At 38.3% G+C, this 26,971-nt stretch overlaps 1 protein-coding gene across 1 annotated transcript in view; it reads right to left on the minus strand.

The window, feature by feature from the left end:
• Positions 1-22,192: 22,192 nt before the first annotated feature.
• LOC121319236 (junctophilin-2-like) overlaps positions 22,193-26,971 on the minus strand; it is a 37,850-nt gene continuing 33,071 nt past the window's right edge. The window contains exon 6 of the mRNA XM_041256451.1: positions 22,193-22,720. The gene's annotated coding sequence lies outside the window, so the exon portion shown is untranslated. The remainder of the gene's footprint in view (positions 22,721-26,971) is intronic.

Genomic DNA, 26,971 nt, shown 5'->3' on the forward strand with positions numbered 1-26,971 from the left:
CCTGTTTCGGGAAGCTTATTACTATTCCTTCATAAAGGTCCTTGCCCTTTTCAAACTCCAGGTGGAGTAGCTGGTACTATTTAAATTATTTACTTATGGGTACCCCTGGTTACCCCACCCGTGACACTTGTCTTGCTCATGAATATGAATCATTCTCTCGCAATACATCCTGGGGCTAGTGAAGAGCTTGTTCTGATTTTTGTGCATCTAGTTAAAAAAATAAAATAAAAAATGTATTCATTATGATGGAGCCAGACAGGGTACTTATGGTAAAAAAAAAAAAAAAAAAACATATTTCTTCATGTCTGAAGGGTGAGTGAAGATTGACAGCTTATAAATAATTTTGCTTTTGATTTCTCCTTAGCACTTATTCTTATTGATTTTTATTATTCATCAGTTGCAGATGATATTTTAACAAATTCAGCCACAGGACCATGTGTCAAAATAGTTATTGAACAGCTTTAATCAAACACACATAGTCTGATGATCAACCTTTCATTGACCTCCTTTTGAGGTTTCATTCCAGCATAGATCAGCTGAGCAGGTACCCATCAGATGTGAGGATTTATAAGCTGCATTTGTAATAGCCTTCAGCTGATACAATTTCATACATCCATTCTGGATAAATGAGAAGATGAGCAGCACATAACTCTGGGACTGCGACCTCAGCAGAATATGCTGAGCAAGCAGAAGAAATACTGTCTGCTGCCAATTAAAATAGACTGAAAATGAGTTCAGCCAGCTGTTAAAAATACAGGACCAGGGCCTCGGGAAGACCGTCCTTTAGCTTGTTTTTCTTGTTTAGATTTCTCTGAATGCCTTGAGATAACTCTCTGTCTCCTGCACTTAAATTGTGCTCCTCTCTTGTATTGCTTTTTCTGATAAAAGTTCCTACTGTGAAATCAATGGCGTATAGGTTTAAGCTATTTGATTGTAAGCACCATTCTCTAGTATTCAGACATGCTTTTATTATTTTTTTTTTAAGTTGAATAGATGGTATCTGAGATCAAGCAATTCACAATCCATTTACAGAGCTTTTGAGATGGAAGACTGTAGTGTTGAGGGATCCAGAGATTGTAAAGAAACACAGGTACACCTTAGAGATTTATTAGTCAGCTTGTATTTGTTCTTGATGCTTTTGTTTCACATGTTGAACTAACCTTTACTGCCTATATCGGGTAACCTTTAACTCTCTCCCTGGCAATCTGTCTGTGTATTCTATAAACTGTGGACTGTGCAGTAACCAATGGAAGGGAGCTACTACACTACAAAGACTACTTTGTTTTAAACAGACCAGAATTGTATTGTGACCTGGAAATGGCTATGAAAACGCAAAGAACTTTAATAGTCGACAAGACTTTGGTATATGATCTCCTATATTGGCATTGCCTTGTACCTGCTTCCAGAAATTAACAGCTATTTCTGGGAAACTGGAAACTATTTTGGTTCATTAACCCTTTTAAAGACCGTGTTGCTGTAAACATGATCTTACTGAAGTGTCATTCTGGGCCTGTGATTGGGTCACCACGATAAAAAACATACTTTGTTTCCTTGACTTGCTGGGCCAGCTAGTTAATGTGTATTATTGGTATGGGGAAGGGATTGAAATTCTCTAGCTGTTGTTTTGGGTTTTTTTTACGTGTAACTGAGATGGGCGGATACATTTTTTGCAGCACGCAGAAACAAAACATGACACAACAAGTTGTTTATAGCTAAAACACAGTAAATATGATGTATTTGACTTATAGTTATATTAGAACATTTATTCGTGTGTTTTAATATATATGTTTTTACAACATTTATAAATATCAAGAAACGATATAAGCAGATGATATTTCATGAACTAAATTTATCAGGTACGTTATTACTGATAATAATGTAATGAAGAACTATTATTTATTTATAAATATTTCTTTTGAGAAATAATTTATACATTTATACATGTATCTCTCAGCAGGATACACAATAATAAAACTTTTGAAGAGTGCATGTTTCATTACCTTGCACACCAAACTTTGGTGTCATTCTTTTTCTCTCAGTCTCACTCTATATACTACTAAAACCCACAAAAAGATCTGACCAAATTCAATCTGAAAAATGTGCAAAAGTGCAGAAAATCAGACAGGGGGCAAATACTTTTTCACGGCATTGTAGATATATATATATATATATATGAACGTGAATTAGACATGTAAGTGGATTCATTAATGAAACTGTATGTCTTGAGAAACAGGGCAAACTTTTGTGTCTTGACGAAGGGGGCCTTTCATTTGCAGACATATTGAACTATGTGACCTACTGATTAGAGGACTGGCGCCTGAACTGGTTTAGGCTGAGAGGACATTTGAATTATGTATAGATAATTCACACATGCAACAACAATCATTTTGACGCAAGGAAGACATAAACTAGCAATGTCCCAGTGGAAAAGGATATTAAAACATCAAAGGACCGGTAGTTTAAAGAGGCAAGATACACAAATGACCTCATGAAAGTAGTTACACAGTAGAGTGAAAAAGACTAAATATCTAAGTATCTAAGTGAAATTGAACATTTTACGTTCTACATCGAATACTAAACAAGGTGCTTTCACTCTGCTAAGCAAAGCTGTAACTCTGCCTGAAACGGACCCAAGACGAGGAAGCAAGCTATCGGCGAGTCAACGACCACAAGCAACGAGACTGAGGCCCGGCTAGAAGACTGTCGTAAAACTTAGAGACTGTTATCAGACAAACCAATCTGGGTCTGCTGTACACCAAAAAACACAGTATCCAAAAGAAACTGTGCCCTGTTACCTTCTTATCAAAAAGATTCAGCAAAGAGGACAGAACAGACGAGTGCTGTTGTGGATCCTATACAGAGGACTGAAGACTTTGTTGCAGTTGTTTGTTAATTCTATTGAGAATTGAAAGCTTCGTTGCCGAGTTTGATCCAACGTGGGATTGAATACTTTGTTGCGGAGAGGAGAATTTTGTACTGGACACTTCAACAGATTGAGTTTCTAAACCAGCGAACCAAAAGTCTATGCTTCAAGGACCCATTGAGTGTAATTCCAGCTGCATTTTCCTTCCATGGAACTAAATTAATTAATTCTAACACATTCACATAAAATTGAACTGTTAATTATTTAGTTTACATACTGCGTGTGAAATAACTTTTATTGTAACTTGATGAAGTAACTATAAGTAATCTACCTCATATTGTTGTATGAAGAACTTCTTTAAAAGTAAACTTGCCATATACTTAATCTATATACCATTGTGGAAGGGGTGTGGGTAATTGTGGCAAAGTGGTTTGTAGTGCTCCGGTGTATAGGTGATTTGAGGTGCTCCAACAAAGGACAAACATAAAGTTTACTGGTCAGGTTTCTTTTAATGCCCTTTTAAACCAGGTTTCAAATAATAAAGCTGGCTATACCCAGCAATGGGTATTGCCAGCAAAAACTGGACTCAAAATAATAAAGCTGGTTCTACCCAGCAATGGGTATTACCAGCTACAAAACAAAGGGGTTGCAGTCCCGAAATAATAACCACAGAAAACACGTCTCCAAACTGGGTGCTCTGGTGCAGGTGAGGTGCTCTGATTGCTGGTGCTCGTGCGCGTTCAGATCTGGGCTTCTCGCTGCAGCTCCAGCTTCATATCAGCCGTCTGGCAAAACAAACACAACACTTCTCAATGAACCCACACTTCATTCAAGGTACCGTCCTTGTCTCCTCCCATTAACCACAACAAAGGAGTCTATTACGGCGTCACGTCCCCCTAAAGTACCCTAAGCCCCGCCCCCTCCGATAGCTAGTTCAATCACGTCTCCTCCAATTCATGACTGAAACTTCGCTCACCGTACTAGGGCGATGACTCCAGGTACCGTAACGCAGCCCTCTTCCTGAATGGCCGGCTCCCGACTGTCCCTGGGATGAACTGCCCAACCATTCAGTAGGAAGACAGCAGCTCCTGTTGTACAGGAATACCTTTATCTCAAAATGACCTTTTGAGATAAAGGTATTCCACAGAATTAATTAGTAGTCTTCCCTGGTGACTACTACAATTTTGATATGATAAATTAACCACTACTGTAGTTACAGTGAATTCTTGTATCTGAATTATAGATGCTTGATTCTGTAGAAACACAAACAGGAACATGCTTGGTTTCAGCCACTCAGGTCTTCAGTTCTTTGCTGACAGTGCAATAAAGGGGATGCACCTGCTCTAAATACCCACAGCTAATAAGGCGATTTACCGATTGACGAAAATCCCCAGCGCATTCTCACAGAGAATTTGATGAATCAGTCTTTCACTTGCTATTAGACAGATTTGTACTGGGAAAATTAAAAGAATGAAACACACATCTATTGGTGCACAGCCAGCCAGACAGGGGAGCGAATCCAATCACAGTAAATCCAAGAGCGGGTTCCATCCCATCGATGACTAAAGTTTCAAAACCAGTTGCTCAACTGTAGATAAATAGCACTTCCTATACAAGATGTATTAGGACCCCACCTGCTCCCAGTCCTACAGAAAGTGCAGCATATAAATTAAGTTTGAGGGCAATGCAAGTGCTCTTACTGTATATTAAAGTGCATAAACACTTTTTTCAAGTTAGAAAGCACTGTTTATGCAAGCAATAATGACAACATGACACACATGTTAATTCTGCTAATTCCTATTTGCATATCTCGGATTGTGCTGACTATAGGTGCAGACTCTGGTTAGAGCCAAGAAAGTAGCAAATGACTTTGACATTCAGAGATGAAAACTTCATCAGGATATGCTTTTGGATTTAGCTCATGAGAAAATCATCTCCAGTGTTCATGATGTCAGCACCTTTCTGAAAACTGAAGGAAGCAAATACTTGCTAAATATGCTATCTGAGTACTTCAAATTAAGACTTAAGAACCATCTACACTCATAAATGGTACAAATGAGGTTGAATCATGTTGCTGTCCTTACTAGACATTTGGATGTAAGTACGATTGCTGACAAATTCATCTAGAGGGATACAGTGAGACTTAATATATTTAAAATGGGACAGTAATGAAAACAATGTGCTGGTGTATACTTTATACTACACCCCACCCCCTCCCCCATTTTACAAAGTTCTTCTGCAAACTAATAAAGATCAAATGATCGAAATTAACTTATCCATCTTTGGTATAGTGTCGGTTTTGTTGTCAAATTGATAATCATTACTTCAAAGCTGAAATGCTAATGATTTAAAATGTTAAAAAACATCAACTCGTCTCATTTCTAACTCTGCTGGGCTGTGTGTGAATGCAGAGATGGTTTAAGAAGGTCGGAGATGAATCTTGCTGTTCTTTCAAATGCATGAAAGGCTCCACGATATCACATGTTTTCAAAATCAATTTTCTTCAAAATCCAGTTTATTAAATTCATTGACGTTTTATTTAATAACTCGGTAATGGTACACTGCCCTTTCTTAAGAGAATATTAATGGTTTTCCTGTTCTGAATATTGAATATGCAGTCCCATAAATGGCATTTTAGATGGCTCTAGCTCATAATATGGTGCACTGCGTTCCCTGACTTGCATACCAGAATGTCATGAAACTGTTAAACTATCTCCCATCAGACTCAATAATAAAGGCACAGCCACTTCTCTCGACTTCTGCAGTCAAGTGATAATAGACCCTTCCAGGCAGTGCAGTGCACTTCTAATAATTCTTAGTGTCATTTCACTGGACACATCAAATTATATCTGCTTTTCATGCAAGTTGTTGTGCCTATTTGACTTTTGACAAAAACAAAACATAAGTGTCAAGGCTTTAATTTTTGTTAAACAAATAGGTTACTTTGTATTTGAATTGGGCATTATGTAGCTTTCATAACATAAAAGTCACATAACCAAAATATGTGCTTACATACTGAAAAAGAGCATTTAAAAATTTGAGTGCACATATGTGACTGGTTGTGAAAAATAAGTGTCCTCTATCTATTAAATAATAACATTTTGTAGCATTATATAAAAAAGCTATAAAAACTACAGTGTTATGAATACGTATTCTGAAGGAGCATGCACATAGTTATGCAATGCTATGTAGCCTTTATGAAGGTTTATAAATAGTAGTGTCCTTTTTCAAATATAGCATAAGTAACCAATCAACTGTCATGAAGTTGGAAAGTTGGTGAACTATTAAATATAATGTCATCACTATTGTACTGCTGACATGCAAATATTCTTGGAAATATTTTACCAAGAATATTTGCGTGTCTCTAATTACTGTGTATCTGCATAGTAGTTACTTAGTAAATACACATGTAATTACACATATATGCAATGTTATTATTCACAGTTACAACATACTTAATGAGTAAATCTTTTTGCATGATATATCCCTAACCTTAACCCTTTTCTAATTTTACTTATATTGTGCAAAGCAATGTGTACGTTAAGTGCATTGTAGCTATGCATAATACCATTGTAATTGTGTAAGTAAACACATATTGACTTTGTAACAACTATGTAAATATACAGTAATAAGAGACACTTAATGTAGTTACCAAATTCTCCCCTCTAATGTAAAAAGGATGACACTGGTTCTAAACTACTCTTACAGTTAGGAGGAAAATTAAATAATGTGCTTCAGTATACCTCTGTACTTGCAAATGCTGCTATTCATAGTTTCTGGGCCCTACTGTTCTTGAATGTAACATGTTCTTAATGCGTGGAGGCATTTTTGAAAAGTAGTCATTTTTCTGAAAAAAGCTGTGACATAACCCGGTCTAGTGTAGATCTTTCTTGCACTTTCCACTGAGTCCATGTTGCGTGGCTGAATTGCCTCTTTGATGTTGATGTTCAATAAACTGCGAATCTGCACTTTGATGTCTTTTAAATGAATTCCTTAATTTTCCTGCATTAATTATGATCTAACTCCAACCACTTTAAAAGTGCTAGTAAAGTTGCTGCTCCAGCTGTAAGTTGAAATTTAGGATTGCATGACTCAAGGATACATGGTTTTCGGGGTAGAGCGCCACAAATTCAGTTTTCTGTGGATTCGTAACACTAATTGTGGATTCTTTAAGCAACAATATATCTGCCCCGCTCTCCCTTTCTGTTCAACGTTACTCAGTCGATTTTAATCAGCAGATTCGTAGAATTCATCAATCAAAATATCAAAGGGTGACAGCACAGAAATGTTTTAACTTAATTTAAAACATAATTTCATACGAAAATGTATAAGACAGAAATAGTCTAAATAATGATAAATAATAGTTTTACTCACCTTCAGTTTGTTTCACTTTTCTAAATGAATGACTCCCCACACAGCATTTGTAGGAGAGTAAGGTCAGGAAAACAAGCCTCATTCTATTTTATTAATCGCCATTTTCAGTGGCTGTGACTGGTGTTCTGTTGGGGCTTTTTTTTCTTTTCAGCTACTAAGACCATCATAACATGGTGTGTTCAGTAATCATGAGCAAGGTTTTGCTCTTCATCTTTTCTCAGATAATCAGACACTATTCCAATTTGATATACTGCTACGAAAACAAATACATGTGTAAGACTAGACTGAGTGGAGGAGCTTTAAAAAACTAATCATCTGCTGTTGGATGAATTGTTTTTTTTTTTTTTCCACTGGTGTCATGTACATTTTTTTCAGGTAAGTTTTGTATCGTTCTAGGTAAAACCAATGCATGTTCATGCTTATTCTGTGCTTTTTATACTATCCAAGTGTTTAAGATGGCTTTTTTTATCATAATACTAGGGTGACAACTAACAACTAAATACGAAATATTAACTCAAGGTATTACACAAACAGTATGCCTTTCTGTAAGAAGTATTTCTTTGACTTTAAGTAACTTGTAGTATAGTACTTGCTTTACCCTTAGGAGCCTGTTTTCAAAGTGTCATTCTGTAATTTACTCTTATCTCTTGCAAGGAGAAACACGCCTGTTCATTTTACAGATTCAAACTACTAGGGAGTATAGAGATATGCCTGGTGATGTGTTCATGGTTAGATCATGCCAATATTGTAGCAGAAATTCAAAAGGAACCTTAAAGAACATTATGTTGAACCTTCTGGTCATTTGAAAAGAAAAATCAAATATGTTTTATTCCAGACAAAAAAAAAATCTCTGTTGCATGGGATATTGGAAATTGTACAGTCTCTGACAGTCAATGTAAGTTAAAATGTTACTGAACAGGCTGTAGGGTTTAAAACACTGCACATAACTTTCCCTATGTTCCTGTGTTGTTGTACATGTTCCTGCATTATCTAATTGAAATTGTTTTGATATATTTATTAACACATTCCTGGTTCCAAATCAGTTTTGAGTACTTATTTTCATTCGACATTGGTTAGACAACCTCAGCATTTCAATCCAACTTGTTGAATCAGAAACATGTCACCGTTTTCATGTGTCCAACCAGCTCACTTTGGCACAGGTTCAGAGGGATGGGAATAGGGTTATGAATATGCATGACAACCCTCGTAAATCACAACATCCACTTTCCAGAGCCCCGCCCGGTTAGAGCGAAGATGAAAGATGTACAGTGGGTATACTTCCAACCATATCAATATATATGTTTGTACTCAAAATGTGCATAAGACATTGTCTAACAGAACACTTTACAACCTAGGCAGAGAAATCTGTTGTCCGTCTTAACGCTGTTGGTTAGGGAGTAGAGTTCTCGCTTAAGGTTTTATTACTGGTTCTAATTCCACATTAACCCACAAAAATAATTTATGTATTTCTTTATTTCTGTTATATGGGGCTTGTAATGCATATTCATAAACCTGTTCCCGTCCATCTGAACCTGTTTCAGAGCCAGCAAGGAAGATTCTGGCGAAGAGATCTCTGCAAGTCAGTTTCAGTCAGTATGAGCAGGGTAGCTGAAGTGAAGGGTTTTGATGTAGGACTCGCTGTACGTGTTTTTGCTGATCTGATGAAACTCAGAGTTGATGATTCAAAAGATTTGGGGGAACAGTCCTTGCTGCAGATTCCCCTGAAGTAATTTGAGGTAGCAATCTTGAACTGTCACCATATACTGTAGGCTTGTCTCATTAACTCAGCACTGTCCTGGATGCCTATGGTGGATTTGTTCAGTGTTGTAACAGTGTGACGGGGTCCCCACCCCTTGTGTGTATTTTATTATTTATGCATGTTTTCATGTGTTGTTATTATTATTATTATTATTATTATTATTATTATTATTATTATTATTATTATTATTATTATTATTGTTGTTGTTGTTGTTGTGTTTATGTGCGGGTGGTCAAGTACCGTCCGTCTTATTATTTACTGTTTGAGACCAGTGAAGAATCGTGTGTAATGTGTAGTCTTTGGGATAGGGTTAAAACCCCTCCGGTAGACCTCTTGTGGGAATGTGACTGGAGCCTTAATAAGGTAATTTTATTAATGGGTAATTAAGGCTCCAGCCACGAATATAAAAGACCCACTCTTGGCTCAGAAGGCGATGAGTGTCAGAGGAGAGACGTGAGTTTGGGAAAAAGAAGTAAACAATTGCTACGTATGCTGGTTTCTCAACCAGCAGACTACTTGTTACGGTTTGTTTGTTTGGCCTTTGTGACCTTTTGTTTGGTATTTTGTTTTGTTGAAATCTTTTCTTTTATTATTTAATAAACGCACTGAGCGCTGTTGCACTTCAGTTTTGCCCCGTCCTTCTTTGTTTTGTGTTACTTGTTCCTAGACCGTGACATCACCGCACCTACACACTCCAACTACTCTGCCACATATGGTGTCCTACGTGGAATAAACAATGCCTCTGGGAGCCAGACCAGGAAGGAGTGAAGTGCAGGTTTTTTTATTATTATTTTTGAAAAAATTACTTAAAAAATAAAAATAATAAATGAAAGGCTGGTGCTGGAGAGACGGCTGCGGGGAACTGGAGGACCTCCTCGGTGATCTGGAGGACCCAGGCTGGTGCCTTGCTTGCAGGGTATACGGGCACACAGTGGTTGTCTGCCCCTTCCAGGAAGAGGAGGAGGAACCAGCCCAAGGGAGGAAGGTGGGGAGAAGAAGCAGGAAGAGAAGAGGGAGAGGAAAGCTGCAACAGCAACCGCAGCAACAGCAGTAGTAGGTCGGGGATGACGGCTGGGAGGCCTTTTTATAGAACCTCACGGCAGAGTTGTGCCCTAGCTGTGGGGCATATGGGCACACATTGGCCATATGCCCCTTGCAATATGAAGAGGAGGAACTAATGCCCAAGTAGGGGGAGTCTGAGCATCAAGCGCCCAGAATGGTGGAGCCCGTATATCCAGCACTCAGAAGGGGGGGAGCCAGTGCGGCCACAGCCCAGAAAGGCTCACAGGTCAAGAACCCATGTCTCCATCAGTGGAGGGTGAATGCCTGCTGGTTCCACCTCCACCACTGTGGGAGGATTGCTTGCCGCTCCCACCTCCACCAGCAGAGGGTGAAAACCTGCTGGTTCCGCCTCCACCACTGTGTTGCTGCTCCCATCTCCAACACCAGAGGAGCTGGAGCTACCTCCACCACCCAAGGGAGAGGAGCTGCAGCTGAGTTTGCCATCACCCAGGGATGCCTTCATGTGACCACTCGGGGATACATGCCTTGCACCGCCCAAGGAAGCCTGCCTCGCACCGCCCAAGGATGCCTGCCTCGCACCGCCCAAGGATGCCTGCCTTGCTCTGCCCAAGGATGCCTACCATGCATCACCTGGGGTTGCCTGCTACTCTGCATTGCTTGGGGTTGCCAGTTGCTCTGCATCGCCTGGGGTTGCCTGCTGCGTCTCATCTCCTGGGGTTGCCTACTGCGCCGCATCTCCGTTTCCTTCCGAGGGTCCGCTGCCTCCGTCTCCTCCCGAGTGTTCGCTGTCGCTCTCGCCTCCCAAGAGTCCGGAGATATTGCTGTTGGACAGTCCAGAGCTGCCGCTGTCTCTCCTTTTTTATTTGCAGGAGAGCCTGGAGCTGTGTTTACCTGGGGGTCCGTAGCTTCCACTGTCTGGGGGTCCAGACCCGTTGCTGCTAGGGTGTCTGGGGCCATCGTCTCCTGGGGGGCCACTGCAGCTGCTGCCTCCCAGGGACTTGCTTCTACACAGCTCTGCTTTGCCTGGGGTCGCCAGCTCTGTTTCGTCTGTGGTCGCAGGCTCTGCTTCGTCTGGGGTCGCTTGCTTCTCGTCACCTGGGAACATCTTCATGCCTCCACCGAGGGATGCCGCCTGCTTGCTACTGGCTGAAGTTGCCAGTATGCCACGGCCCGAGTTGCCACTGGGAGGCAAGAGGAAGCCTCTGCTCCCACCCCAGAATGTGGACTTTTGGAGTTTTAAGGGGAGAGGTGGCCATAGGGCCATGTTTGCTACACACAAAGGGGAGCGAGTGTGACGGGGTGCCCACCCCTTGTGTGTATTTTATTATTTATGCATGTATTCATTTGTTGTTGTTATTATTATTATTATTATTATTATTATTATTATTATTATTATTATTATTATTATTATTATTATTATATTATTATATCATGGGGATGGGGTTAAAACCCCTTCCCTAGAACCCTTGTGGGAATGTGGCCTTCCCTAGAACTCTTGTGGGAATGTGGCTTAATATATTAAATAAATATATATATATATATATATTATATATATATATATATTATATATTATATATATTTATATATATATATATAAATCCAGATCAAATACATCTTAAGAATCAAATTCATCGAAAAATGAAAATACATTTTGAACCCTTCTGAATTTATTCAGACTGCAATGAGTCTACAAGGAGTGAACAGTCTTGAAAGTGCATGAAATCCTAGGCGGAATCCAGTTTTGTGTTCTGGTGAGGGAGTACACTTGATACATCCTCTAGGTATAGCTAGTGTATGTCAAGTGCTTTTGGCTTTCTCTTGTTATGGACTGATTTATTATTAGTATGCTTCCACCCTGAGCCTGTGCTGTGCTAAGCTATCAATGGGATCCTTTATGAAGTTTTCAATACTGAATATTAAGTTCTTTAAAGATTAAACTAAATGATGCATAGGAAAAATTACCATAAAATGAGCACCATTGCAGGTGAAACTACTTCCACTGTAAATAGTTCCTTATGATCTCATTTTATAGACCCCTGTCCCTTTCTCTACCGCACAATCCTTGATTTACATGTCTTTGCTTTAAATCTTGAAGGTGGCTCTTCTGTGCTTGGGCTGACACAGTAAAACAGCTTCCAAAGCATTAGACACTTTCTGACAGAAATAATCTGCCAGAATTTAATAGCCCTCACCCTCGCAAACAGTTTGAGAAAAATGATTAGGGTCAGTCACTTCATCTTCTTTATGTATCCAAGTGTGGGGACAATAAACACTGTAATCCCGAGAGTGTGATATACAGTGCTGTCCTCAAGTGGCTCCACAATCAGGATTGCTAGACATCAAAGAACGCCAGGCCTGTAATTTACCCACAGACAGAATGAATATTAAAAAGACACGAAGAGATATAGGGTTCGATTTGAATGATCTAAACCAGGGCCAATCTTTAACCCAGCTGGTGATTAATTGACCAACTTATTAACATACACACAATAAAAATACAGGGACATCAGAAAATCAGGTTTTGACTTTTTGAATGAAACCTGCTGGATAATGTTACGTTAACATATTGATTGATATACTGCTTTGTAGTTCCATATACTACTGACAATGACATTTCTAAATTCAACATGTACTACCATTCCGGTCAACTTTTGCAAGATCATTTTGTAGTTTCTTTGATTATATGATGTTAAATAAAATATCTAAATTATGTTCAGAATAGTTTTTTTCTAGTTTTTTTCTAAAATTCTAAATGACACAAAACTTTTGGCCATAGCTGTAACAATACAAAACACACACGGATTATGTATTTAAGGCAAAGAACAGTATGCCACTTTAACTGCTGCTATGGAAAAAATTATTCCTGTTACAGCATTATCAGTTCTTTACAAGAAATAAAAATGTATTGTTTATGTTGTCTGACCTGTTTACATGTTAATGTTTTGATTTGTATGGACTGATAGGAGATTTCTTCTGTGAGTTTCACTCTGAGGAGGGGAATTACTGTGCTATTTTAAGAAAGACTCAACTCTTAATTGTGTGTAAGAAAAACAAATTTGCATCCGCTTGTAAAATCTCACAACAACAGAGAGAATATAGACTTTACATCCATGATGTATTAAGACATTGAAATAAACTACTACCTTTAAGGTCAATAATTACGATGCTCACAAAATGGAGACAAACAGCAACAAAATACTAGTGCAGGACTGTGAGTCCACCTTGTGTCTGCAGTTACAAACAGCACTTTATAACAACTCAGTTACATCAGATACAAAGTCTTACTGAATTTCTTTGAAATATAACTCTGCAGATTTAAATTCATTATGATCAGGAAACAGACGTAAAGAATACAGTCTATATTGTTGATACCTCAAGGGCATTGATCAGTTAGGACACTCCCTAAAACTGGTGACAATTCCTTGGTAAAAATATCAACTGAATGCTTTAACAGTTGCCTTATATATCAAAGGCTTAATCCTTTTAAACTGTTCATTAGAATATACAGTGACTGTCAAAAGTATTCACCCTCCCTGGACTTTTTCACATTTTATTGTGTTACAACATGGAATCAAAAAGGATTTAATTAGGAGTTTTTGCCACAGATCAACACAAAAAAAGTCCACAATGTCAAAGTGAAAAATAAAATCTACAAATTGTTGTAAATTAATTACAAATATAAAACAGAAAATAACTGATAGCATAAGTATTCACCCCCTTTGCTATGACACACCTAAATAAGCTCTGGTGCAACCAATTGTCTTTAGAAGTTATAATTAGTTGAATGGAGTCCACCTGTGTGCAATTAAGGAGTTTCACATGATTTCAGGTTAAATACACCTGTCTCTGGGAGGTCCCACAGTTGGTTAGTACATTTCCTAACAAAAACTACATCATGAAGATGAAGGAACATTCAAAGCAAATCCGAAATAAGGTTCTTCAAAAGCACCAATCAGGGGTAGGATATAAGAACATTTCCAAGGCATTGAATATCCCCCGGAGCACAGTAAAGTCCATTATTAAGAAATGGAGAGAATATGGCACAACTGTGAATCTGTCTAGAACAGGCCATCCTCAAAAACCGAGTATCTGGGAGAGAAGGGCACTAGTCAGGGAGGCCACCAAGAGGCCTATGGCAACTCTAAAGGAGTTACAGTCTTCCACAGCTGAGCTGGCTAGAGTTTGCCAGAAGGCATGTGGGAGACTCTGAGACCAAGTGGAAGAAGACTCTGTGGTCTGATGAGACCAAAATAGAGCTTTTGGCCTCAAGCTAAGCGCTATGTTTGGCGCAAGCCTAACACCTTACATCATCCTGAGAACACCATCCCGTGAAGCATGGTGGTGGTAGCATTATGCTATGGGGATGCTTCTCTGTGTCAGGGCATGGAAAGCTTTTGAAGATAGAGGGCAAAATGGATGCAGCAAAGTACAAAGAAATCCTGGAGGAAAACCTGATGAAGTCTACAAGAGACCTGGGACTTGGGAGAAGATTTATCTTTCAGCAGGACAATGACCCCAAACATACAGCCAAAGCCACACTGAAGTGGCTTAAAAACAAAAAGGTCAATGTCCTGGAGTGGCCCAGTCAAAGCCCGGATCTCAATCCAATTGAGAATATGTGGAAAGAGTTGAAAATTGCTGTTCACCAAGGGTCCTCATCCAACTTGACGGACCTTGAGCAATTTTGCAAAGAAGAATGGGCAAAAATTGTAGTGTCCAGATATGCAAAGCTGGTAGAAACTTATCCAAATAGACTCATGGCTGTAATTACTGCCAAAGGTACCTTTACCAAATATTGACTAAAGGGGGTGAATACTTATGCAATCAATTATTTTCTGTTTTGTATTTGTAATTAATTTAGAACAATTTCTAGATTTTATTTTTCACTTTGACATTATGAACTTGTTTTGTGTTAATCAGTGGCAAAAAACTGCTAATTAAATCCATGTTGATTCCATGTTGTAACACAATAAAATGTGGAAAAGTCCAAGGGGGGTGAATACTTTTGAGAGCCACTGTAATCCAAAGTAAATGTTAACTAATTCCATGCAGCCTTTGTGTTAATGTCCCTTGCACAAATAATGCATTGTTCTTGAAATATTCTGTATTATATACAAGTTGCATCTCTCTGTTGTCAATTTCAGTCACGATGGGCAGATCTGATCTCTAGGAGCGCACCAATAACTGTTTCACAGGGGAAAGAAATGAAGGTAGCACAGCAATGACAGCATATCCTTTCAGAACCTGCCGGGCTGCAGATATTGACAGTGTTAGGCAGTTGTTTCGTGTGCGCTTGCATAAGAGGTCCTTACAAGCTTGCATATTAAACAGAGCTGGGGATTGTCAAGAGCCAGCCTCTTTCACAAGCAAACTTTTCGCATGTACAAGACTTGGAATACGTGCAGGAAAATATTGCAGGGGCTCCTTGTGAGCAAGACCTGGCTGGTAGCTAATGCCAATTTTTTATTGGGAGACCAAGCAGCGCTATAAAAATCAGGCTGGATCATATTGTAACTGTATGAAGTGGGGATGGCTGGCTTTTCCATTTACTTTTACTGTTCTTAGGTTAAAGTTAAAGGGCCATATTCTGAATGTGTTTATGCCAGTCTCAAATGAACTCCTATTTGTTGAATGAGGTAAAAGAGTTGTTAATTTAACAAAACTACAACCAAACAATTAGGAAGAGTCAGATGTTAGTATACTCTCTGGCAGTTACGTTTGGATATCACATCCTTTCCATTGTCAGTAGTTTTGGAATATTGAAACTACTATTGTAACAATTTAATATTTCAATGCTGTCATTAACATTGCAGATATGAACCAGTGCACCCTGATAATCCATTGAAGTACAACACCACTATTAGTAGCAATGCACTACTGTATCAGGATCACTATGCAATATTATTTATTCCAAATCCATTGTATTAAAATTGCTGGTAAAACTGTGGTTTGCTGGTCTTCAATGGTACACAATAATATTTTGTTTCAGTATTGAATGCTGACCCCTGCTGGTAAGATGAGATAATACAAGTAATGGTTTTGTATTACCTCTGACATTGTAGCTGTCTGCAATATTGTATTGGTTTTTGCATATTTCTGTTATACATATTCTGGTGATAAGTCAATAAATAGTAAGAACTAGAATACACAACTGATGAAACCACAAGGCTTCAGGATAAATATCCTGCTGCCTGAACAGTATTACACACTGTGTTGACAGTCAAGTTTGTTTACTTTCCCCAACGGAGACTTTAAGTGTCAGATTCCAACGCCCTTAAAACTTGTTGGGAGCCAAAAGTGACATTGGCATTTTGCAACTGCTAGCAGTTATAGAACATAATACATGTTACAGCTTTGAAAGAGTAAAAGACATGTAAACAGTGCCTTTTCACTCACATTGTTTTTGTTATACCCAAACTACACTTTTAACATACACACACACACACACACACACACACAAAACTGCCCCTTAAACCGAATGAATAACAATACATAAACACCATTACTAAAATGTGTGAAATAAAGTTACCTCAGAAATCGCTGGGAAATTCATTATTCAACATTTATTCCATGATGTTTATTTTCTGATACCTTGATAATTTAAGTGTCAAAAAACAAGCATTTGGGACTGTCCCTTGGCCAGGTGGAAAATAAATTTGAAGAAGAAAGCAGCCTATGTGTCCTGGCCCCTATGTTTAAACTGTACAGTGAGTGTGAATCTGAAGTATATACAATTGCTCTGAGGATAGCTCCACTCGTAAGCCAGGTCTAAAATTGGGCCTGGAATGTATAGACTCTGTCATTTAGTGATCTGTGAAGCTGGCAGACAGGTGTAGTTTAAAAATACCGCCTTTGTTGGTACCATTTGGAACTCCTGGCATTTGTTAAAACAGTCCCTTAAAACAAACATGAATGCCTTTCCATAGATCTGGTTTCAAACATTATATTTTTAAGATGGCGTGGACATTTTCTTCATTTAACCCTTGAAGTTGCCCACTCTACTCAATCATGCATTCTGTAGCAGCTGACAACTTTGCCTCCTTCTTCTCCTGCAAAATCACTGACATCCGTAAACTCTTCAATAGCTCGCCTCCTTCCCCACCCACCCCGTCCTCTGCTGACTCACCCCATCTCCCTTAGCAACCTAGCTCGACCCCCTCCAATCTGGTTTTCACCTGGCACACTCCACTGAAACTGCTCTTCTCTCTGTCACTAACTCTACTCTGCCCCTGCTGCCTCCCTTTCCTCCAGTATCTCTACCTCAGCCATCTCCTCCTGGATGCACTCACATCATCTTGAACTCAACCTCTCTAAATCAGACCTCCCTTTTTTTCCCACTTCCTCCCCACCACTCATCTCTCTATCACTATTCCTCTTGAATCCACCACTGTCTCTCCCTCCTCATCCACCAAGAACCTTTGTGTCACCCTCTACCCCTCCCTCTCCTATACTGAGCACATCTCTACTCTGGCACGCTTCTGTCACTTTTTCCTCAGTAACATACTCAGAATTCTCCCCTTCCTCACCGACTACATCACCACCGATTTCTCCCTACACCTACATTATTATTATTATTATTATAGTACACGTGTATTTAAGTAGATAACTCATATTCAATAGATTATAAACACATTTTAGTATTGATATACATCATAATGTTTATTTGTGTTAAGCCTGGACATCAGATGTATAGTCTAAAACAATTTTCATACATTTGAGTCATATTGTATGCTGTGTTGTTATACTTTGGAAATGTAAGTTCTTCTGTTGAGTTTAATCAGATTATGAACTCCAATCTGTTTCTGTTATCTAAATTACACAGTAATGGGATTTTTAAAAGTTATATTTCAGCTGGTAAATTACTTAACAGAAGCATATGGGAATATACAGGTCATGAGTCCGTTACTCTGTATTTGTTCCTCAGCCAATATTTCTTCTGCATTTAGTTTCTTTTAGGTAATAGCTGATATAAAATAGCACAACGTGGTTCTGTGAAAAAAATAAAATAAATAAATGCATTGGATCCTCCTGAGATTACATTACAATACAGTACCTCCTTAAAATAATTTGAAAAACATTTATTTTTCTCTTTCTTCAGCTCTGATGTTAATTAGCATTAGCTTGCCAAATTAATGTACACATCCTCAACTCCTGGGAAATCCAATATATCTTGTTCAGCCAGAGCCTGGATTCCAGCTTCAGTCCCCTGGAGCAGTGTCTTAAGAGACAGACAGACAGACAGACAGCAGCAGGTGGACCAGGGGCTGTAATTGAGCCTCTGGGTGGACTGGCTCTGCCAGCAAAATTGAAATCCCTGCCTAATCTCAGCCCAATGTGAAAGGCCAGGTTCAAAGTGCAACCAGAGCCCTTTAAAACTAAAATGCGGTTGAAATGTATTTGCAGGTAACATTAGTCGACATTAAAAACATGAATTGCTGGTGCTGTGTTCTCAACATGGTGGTCCACTATTGTGTGCCTCAGGCAGCTGTGTAGAAGGATGACTGTCAGAATACCCATCCTGACAGTCAGTCATGTGAAGCACACAGCAGAAAGTGGTGACTGCATCTTGGTATGCATGGCTCAGTCGTTTCTCAAGCAAAAGTCACAACGAGAAAATGGTGGTGTGTTCTCATACCAGTACTTTACTTTTACTTGGTCGTTGTTCCAATGTCCTTCACAAGATGAACTATCCTGTAGTACCTTTAACAAAATCAAAGATGCAGCTACCATTGGTATTAAAGAGTTGCTTCAAGTCCTAGATCTTAGTTGTTGTCATTTTTACTTTTTTATGTTTGCAATTATCCTGAGGAGTTATTTTTGCAATTACTCAAATAGTTTTATTTTCATTTTTTAAGTATGTGTGGAGGTATTTTGACTTTGAGTTCAGCTGCTTATCAGTTTTTGTTGCTTAGATACTGCAATGTAGGCTAGATCATTTTGCAACTTGGAGAAGTTATAATATGATAATATGGTCCAGTCCTACTTCAGCACAGGTCAGTTGTAATAAATTACCAGGCTTGAGTTTTCCAGTATTTGTGGATACCCAGTGCAGTGCCATTAACAGCAACTATAACCTCGCTGACATTTATACATTTAAAAAAGTCAAGACAAGAGATCATAATACAGGCATGGTAGGATTTGAAAGTTTAAAACATGAAATAATTCTGTTAATTCATCACATTTATGGCAAAACACTGCTGCATTAATTTGAGACGCTCCATTCCATCTAACGCCTATAAAAAAAAACAAAAAAAAACAAGAACAGTTTCGTAATGTGGTTCTCAGAAAGACAGGGCACATGTGCTTATTAAAGAAATTAGTACAACTTCTTTATTTGCAAAATAGCTCCTTTGCGCTGGATCAGTTTTTACAGCATACAGATTTCAGACATGTCTTCACAATGTACCCTTATTCCTCTTAAATAGTGTGAAAAATATAATTTTGTTGATGGGTGATACAATTATGAATTCTAAATAATACCACAAGCACAGTCACAAGTCAGGGCTTTTAAAAATGTATTGTAATAGTCTATTGCACCCAATCGCTAGCTAATCTTGTCTTTGAAAACACAATACGCATCAATATATATATATTTTTTAGAATTGAGAGAAAGGTGGCAAAGGCACTGAGCAAAGAGGCTGCAAGCACACAGTGTTTTGTGGATGTCATTTGAATTGCCAACCTGTGAAACAACCATTTCCCCACATGCTCATATTCAACCACATTAATATAGACAGAATAGTTCCCAGTGGTGCCCAAAAAACACTAACATTTTCCAAACCTTCTCCTTTTATAGACCTTGACCTAGGGTTGATTCACAGTGACATATATATTCAGTACTGAAGTTTTAAGGCTGTAGCCTTAACTTTTAACAATTTGGAGTAAACAAAAAAAAAAAAAAAAAGAGAATCTTCCATGGTCTCAGATATATCAAGATCTTTACACCAAAATGTGTTTTTACAAAAGAATGCAATAAATATAACAAAACAACTAATAAAAAATGTGTATGAATAATTTAAGTTGCATGTTGCTATAGTAACTTTAACTGTTTTTTTTTTTGCTTTGTTTTTTTTGTTTTGTTTTGTTTTTTGTTTTTTTGTGGGACAAATTGGTTCCAAATAGTCTGAAGCTTTTTTTTTTTTTTAAAGAAAAATTATCAAAAATTATCAATTATTTATCAAAAATTTTCCTTACAGAAAGAAATGTCACGAATGATAATTTGGAGCACACAGCTTGTGAAGCCCACTTGGGACATTACTCACTCTGACTGACTGCTTCTTTATGATGGATCTTCTTGGAAGCTTGGGTACAATCATGAAAAATGACATTTTACATTTAGAAAGCAGTCCCAGCTTTGCACTGAAGCAAAAAACATTGTGAATTCTGATATACTCATAGAGGTTGTTCTGTGGCGTGCATGACACATGCTGGAGAGGTTTGTCACTTTCATATACTGTAGTGTTTATAAGACCTGGAGCTCAATTAAAACATACTAATGATCACTGCTAACAACATGCAAGCCTGAGGTAACTCCACATCTCTTCTTATAGCAAAAAACAATCCAAGTTTTATTACTATTTCCATTCACAGAAAATCCATCTGAATACTAGCGTTATATTAAATAAAGCTAAACCCTTTAAAAAGCTACAGAAACACATGCTACAAAGTGCATGCATGCATAAAAAATCTGGAAGAAACCAACTAAGCAGATGCAGTGGAAGACCTCTTCATGAATTTAAAAACCGACACAGTTTAAAATAAAGGTTTCTTCTCCAAAAAAAAAAAAAAAAAAAAAAATCAATTGGTGAAAAAAACTGAAAATCTATGAAAAACAGGACAGGCACAAACTGTTGCATAGCAACAGTACAAAACATAGTTTTCAGCACATAACCATTAAAACATAACGGTAAATACAATCTTGTGTATTTCTTGCTTTTTCTACTTTAATAGATACAGTTAAAAACATTACTAATTACTGTTTTGTGACGTGTATAACATACAATTCTGTGTTTATTCTAACAATATAGACAGCAATGCATCTAAATATTAGCAGTTAAAGAAAGCTCCATATGCCTTATTACAGGTAGTGTTAAACATGCTTGGTTATTTCACCTGAAGAGTGAAATTGTCCCCAGCTCTTCCACCTCTCTTCTTTCCTTAAGTGACATTCTGCTGAGGTAAAATAACCTAGGAAGTGAACCAGACTACCTGAAAGGAAGGCATGCAACTAAGAACTTTGTTTTCTCTGTATTTTAACAGACTTTAAATTAAAGTACAATGGTGCATGACATGTTTTAATTGTTTCGTTAGATATAACCCCTAAGTCTCTAATTAAAAAAAAAAAAAAAAAAAAAAAAAAAAAAAACTCTGGAATAAACTGTGCAATAAAGCAGGGGTGGCAATACATAAAGATTTAACACTGTTTAGATAATTAAAATAGACCCTTTCATTGTCTTATTTAAATTGTTATTTTGAAAACAAGCCAATCAAATACACTGGCCCTTTTGAAGCCGTACCGCTCTTGCTATTTCTGGACACTATGCAGGTAAGAATTAGACATATAAGGACGCCCATCTTGTTGTTTTTAACCCTTTAATGACTGTATGTACGATACACAGCCTTTAAAACGTGTCTATGTTGCTTCCCGGGAACCATTATGCATCAGCAGCAGCAAAAGTAAGCAATTTTATGTGGATTAGTTCTAGATGACATGCATACAGAATGCTATTAACTGGCTTTGTTATGACTTAAAAAAACTAAAATAAACATAAATACATACATACATACATACATACGAGTGTACTCAGTCTGAATCAGAGTAACACCAATGCAGCACACAGACTATATAAACCAGTGTTTAAAATTAAAACCAACCTGAGCCAATATCTAATTAAAGTACAGAGGTATTACAGAGGCGTATTGTATTTCAGCATAAATGTTTAGTCCACTCAGTCTAAAAGTCTTCTAGTTTGCTTATAGTGTTTGAATTTTACAAGTTGTGGATGAATGGTAAGAACTTTTAATTTAAATTTACTAATATTATATATATATATATATATATATTACTATAATACTATATATATATCTATATATAATATTATATATATATATATATATATATATATATATATATATATATATATATATATATAATACTTTACTGACCATGCAAAATACCCTAAAACAATACCAATAAATAACTAAAATCTATCATTTTGTTTGGTTTTGATTGTAAACCTTGTTTTATACAATATGCATTCTGTCTTTCTCCTTTTCACATACACGAATACCCATTCTTAGTAGAAACCTAACCAGTCATTAAAGGGATTTTTCATATGCAAGAAATAAGAAGTTTTCAACCCATTTTGGTTTGTTTGTTTGTTTGCTTGTTTGCTTGTTTGCTTGTTTGTTGTGTTGCACCCAGTCTCACTGGCAGATGAGTGTCTTTATACTTTGGTTGTCACAATGGTAAGGCAGCTGATAGTTTTAAATGACTTTCTAAAATATCCATCCAATCTTCTCGGATGAACAAATTCATCACACAGGCTACTGAAGTAAAAAATAAAAATCCCAAAGTATCAGTCTTAAGGTGCAGTCAGATGAGTGACTTTCTAAGGTATTCTTCTCCTTCCGTGTGCTTCCTTAAAGGGAAGGCTACCGTCATCAATGCACACAACTGCGGAAAGGCATCATTCATCTCTCTGAGAAAAGAAAGAAGCAGTCAGAGCAGCATAATATAAAAATACACATGAACGCATGATAGAAGTACATACACGATTGTTTTATTATGTTGTCTGCACATGTATTAGAACACCCCATTGCTTGTGTATATAATACAGCAGTGTGCAAATGTATTAGAACACCCCATTGCTTGTGTATATAATACAGCAGTGTGCACATGTATTAGAACACCCCATTGCTTATGTAGTTTTGATTTGTTGTGCATATGAAATCAATCCACTGGAACTGAAAATCTTGGAAAACTGTTATAATAGGCAAATGAGTGATTGTCTAATTTAATTGATTACTTTAATAGGCCACATGTGCAATTAATTTAAACTAGTAAGAGAAAATGAACACATAGCCACATATAGTAAAATGTCTGACATTTTCACATGATGCCTAATGTTTCTATATCACTGATTACTGACTGATTACTAGCCAAAAATTGAAATTTTCACACCCAGAGGTTTTCATGCAGGTAGGTATATGAAGAATATATATGACAAATCTTGAGGTGAAAATGTCAGAAGGTATCCGCAGCTTTTAAAATGTATTTTCTTATCTCCTATTTGAATTTTCAGCATTATCAGCGGTCCTCCTTATGTTGTCCTGAGAATAATGGTTCTTTGTCTGCTTGTCTGTAGATTTTTCAATAGGCTCTATTATAATGATCTTTACAGAGCTCCCACCACCCTTTAACTCAAAAGTAAGACTTCTGGTATTTTCCATGAGGAGGGATTTATTGACTCCTACTAACGCCACTAAAGCCAATAAAGAAACTGTGGAATGGAGGTGCTGGTGGTATTAAGATTCACCACTGTTTAGAACATTAAAATAGTCCCCTATGCCCTTGAAGTTTAAACTGCTTCTTGCTCGTACATAATCACTTCCTGTTCTGTAATGTTCATAGTTTTATTGCACTGTTGGGCTGAGGAAAAAAGTGGATTAGCGATAATGAGGCTAGAAAGTGGAATTTAAAACTGTATTAGTCATTCTTCAATGGCCATCGTTTTGAAAATGTTAACTAATAAATAGCAAGGAAGAATTCTAGTGACTGAGCCTGCCCCACTGGGGTTAATATTCTGCTTATTTTCCCAACTAATAGCTGGAACTTACTGACAATAATACATGAGAAACATGAATACCAGTCCTGGATGATTGCAGGGAAGCAAAGCCTAATATGGACTGGCTGCTTTTCAACTGCTCCATGATTCTCATAACTTGACAAACGTTCAGACACAACGAAACTAGAGTGTGAGCAGAAACAGACCTAGACTTTGCTTCTAATATAGAGGGAATGTTGCCTCTGTTGAGCTCTGAGAATTGTTATTTAGCTACAATTTCTAATAGGTGTTCCAAAATGAACTAAAAACATTTAGAAAACGATTGAGTGCGAACAGCCAATCAGCTTCCCGATCTAGCGCGCTTCTATTTTGCATAGATGCCCGCTGGAACGCTGAAGTGCTTAACTGTGAATTAAATTTTAAATCAATCCGCCCATAAATACAAACTTTTTCCCTTAACATTCTAATCTATGACTAATCTGATAACATAAAAAGCTACTTAAACATTGATTCCATGAATGTCAATTTAGATTTATTTTGAAACATATCAATACTGAAGTGGGTAAATTTGCCATCCTCACCGGCTACAAACAATCCAGCTGCCAAACATCTGCAACAACAAAATCCCCAGTAATAAAACTAAAGAGATAGCAATGTACAGGAACATGAGCTTCAAAACTTGGAACTGCAAAATTGAACTAAGAACAAGACAACAAACTAAATGGTCAGTATCACTGTTTAAGAGCAACTACTGTTCAGTTGCTTTCTGACACTGGTCTAGACACAAGGGAAATTATGTCTGTGACAGGACATAGTAATGAAGCAGGAGGAGAGGATCAGGTGTGTAAAGGCCATTTCCCAGGCCAAGCAGGGGGAATGGATGAGATGGGAGAGTGTGGAACAACGCAAGATCGGCTGGCAAGACCTATGGACAATGGAACAGAGCAGGATTAGTTTCCTCATCAGATCAGCATATGATGTTCTCCCATCACCACAGAACCAAAACCTCTGGGTGGGTGAGGATCCCTCATGTCCTTTGTGTTCATCACCTGCAACATTAAGGCACATATTGACAGGATGAAAGGTGGGTCTTAGCCAAGGACGATTTACTTGGCGCCATGACCAGGTGCTGCGATGTTTGGCCTTAGCATTGGAAGACAAGCGTAACCTGACCAATAAGTTGCCACCAGTTCCATCAAAGCATTACACACAAAAGACAATATTCCTCCGTCCAGGAGAGCAACCACCAAGAAAAGGTTTTAAAAATAAGCCTCGCCCAGGACAACTGGAAGCTGCTAGAGACTGGAACATGCTGGCAGATGTTGGTCAACGGCTTATTTTTCCACCTGAGATTGCCACCACTAACCTTCGACAAGATATTGTCTTGTGGTCTGGATCAGCATGCCTTGTTCATCTGGTAGAGTTAATAGTGCCACGGGAAGATGCTGTGGATGAGGCATATGAGAGGAAGAAACTTCGGTATGCTCAACTAGCTGCTGAAGCGGAACAGCGAGGATGGAGATTCCGAGTTTACCCAGTGGAGGTGGGTTGTCGAGGATTTGTGGTACACTCTACAACCTGGCTTCTCAGAGACGTCTGGTTCAGTGGCCAAGAGTTGCGTTGCACAGTGAAGAATTTAGCTGAAGCAGCAGAAACGAGCAGCAACTGGCTGTGGTTGAGACGGAAATATTCTGGATGGGGATCTCAAGCACAACAGAAAGTAAGCAACGCTGATATACAGGTAAGAAAGCTGGGCTGAGCTGAGTGGGGGATGGAGGAGGGTGATGCTGGGATGCCAGAATCACAGTTGAGCCCTCTTGAGGTATCGTGGGCTAGTCAACGAAACACCGTGGATGGAAGGTGCCCACTTGAAGACCCCAGAGATGTACCCTACTTAGTTCAATCCAGACGGCTGTCATGCTGATGCACTGGGGAGACCGCACTGGGTTGATCCCTGTAGCCAGCATCGCAGCCGTTGTGTGTGCTGATGCATTGGGGAGGCAAAATGAGCTGATCCCTGGAGCCAGCATTACACTTCAGCAATCAACACCAGGCAGAAGGATATCTACATCATCAGATGGAAAACAACGCAAATGGATGGAGGTCCAGATGGATCACATTAGTTTTCAGCAAAGTTACATCTTAGTTGGTGCTTATCTTGGCGAGAGCCGAGTTCAAATCAGAATGAAGTTCAACATCTACTCTCATGTAATGGAAATCAATCTTAGCATTCTTATGCCCATTGTCAGAATGCACCAAGAAGACAATATTACACTGCCACTATTTTTTCATTTTTAAGGATATAATGCAATATATTTTTCTTCTAAAATGAGCCACTGCAGGTTAGGATTTCAATGCTTTAAAAAGTGAAGCCTTTTGCTAATGTGTTGTATGGGAACTGGACTTGCTATAGGGTGATATATCGAGCATCGCCAGGGTAGTTTCCAAAGAGCTGTCTCCATCATTCTACCAGCCAGGTACCACAGACTCATGCATGAAATATAAAAAGGGGCCATCAGAAGTGAGGTATACCGGCATAGATCATACAAAAACTTTCTGCCCAAGATCAAATCAGCATGAAGTTCAACATCTACTCTCATGTAATGGAAATCTCAATTCGCAGCTACTGGACAGCGAATCAACAGGAAAGGCACGATCGGTCCACAATTCTGTCATCAGCTCGATCCAAACAACGCCCTGCTTCAAAACCAGCCAGTCAAAATGCCAACCCTGTTTCAGTTCTTTCCGCACCAGCCAATCCCCTCCCTGCCTGCTTGAATGACCTCTCGCCTCCAACAGCAAGTTTCAAGTCTGACTCTGTACTACACAGACTATTCAACAATTGTGCACTTAATTTATCTAGCAATGTCAGACCCCAATAATATATAGCACATGTTAGCTAAATAATACCAGGAGCAATATCAAAAGTTCAAGGTAAATATAAGCTCGGGAGGCATAACTCGCGGTCATCTATCACATGGTAGAGCCCACATCAACTGGCTCTATTGCTTAAATAATAACTGCTTTTAATGGTTGATGGCACAGTCATTAAATATTGTCATACTAACAATATTTATTAACAGTTTCTAACTCAAGATATGCAAGTTTTATAAAAGTGTTAATTCACTACAACTGTGACTCAGCATGTGGTAGTTTAAGTGAATT

Source organism: Polyodon spathula, chromosome 8, assembly GCF_017654505.1.
Source record: "Polyodon spathula isolate WHYD16114869_AA chromosome 8, ASM1765450v1, whole genome shotgun sequence".
In the NCBI taxonomy this organism is placed as follows: Eukaryota; Metazoa; Chordata; class Actinopteri; order Acipenseriformes; family Polyodontidae; genus Polyodon; species Polyodon spathula.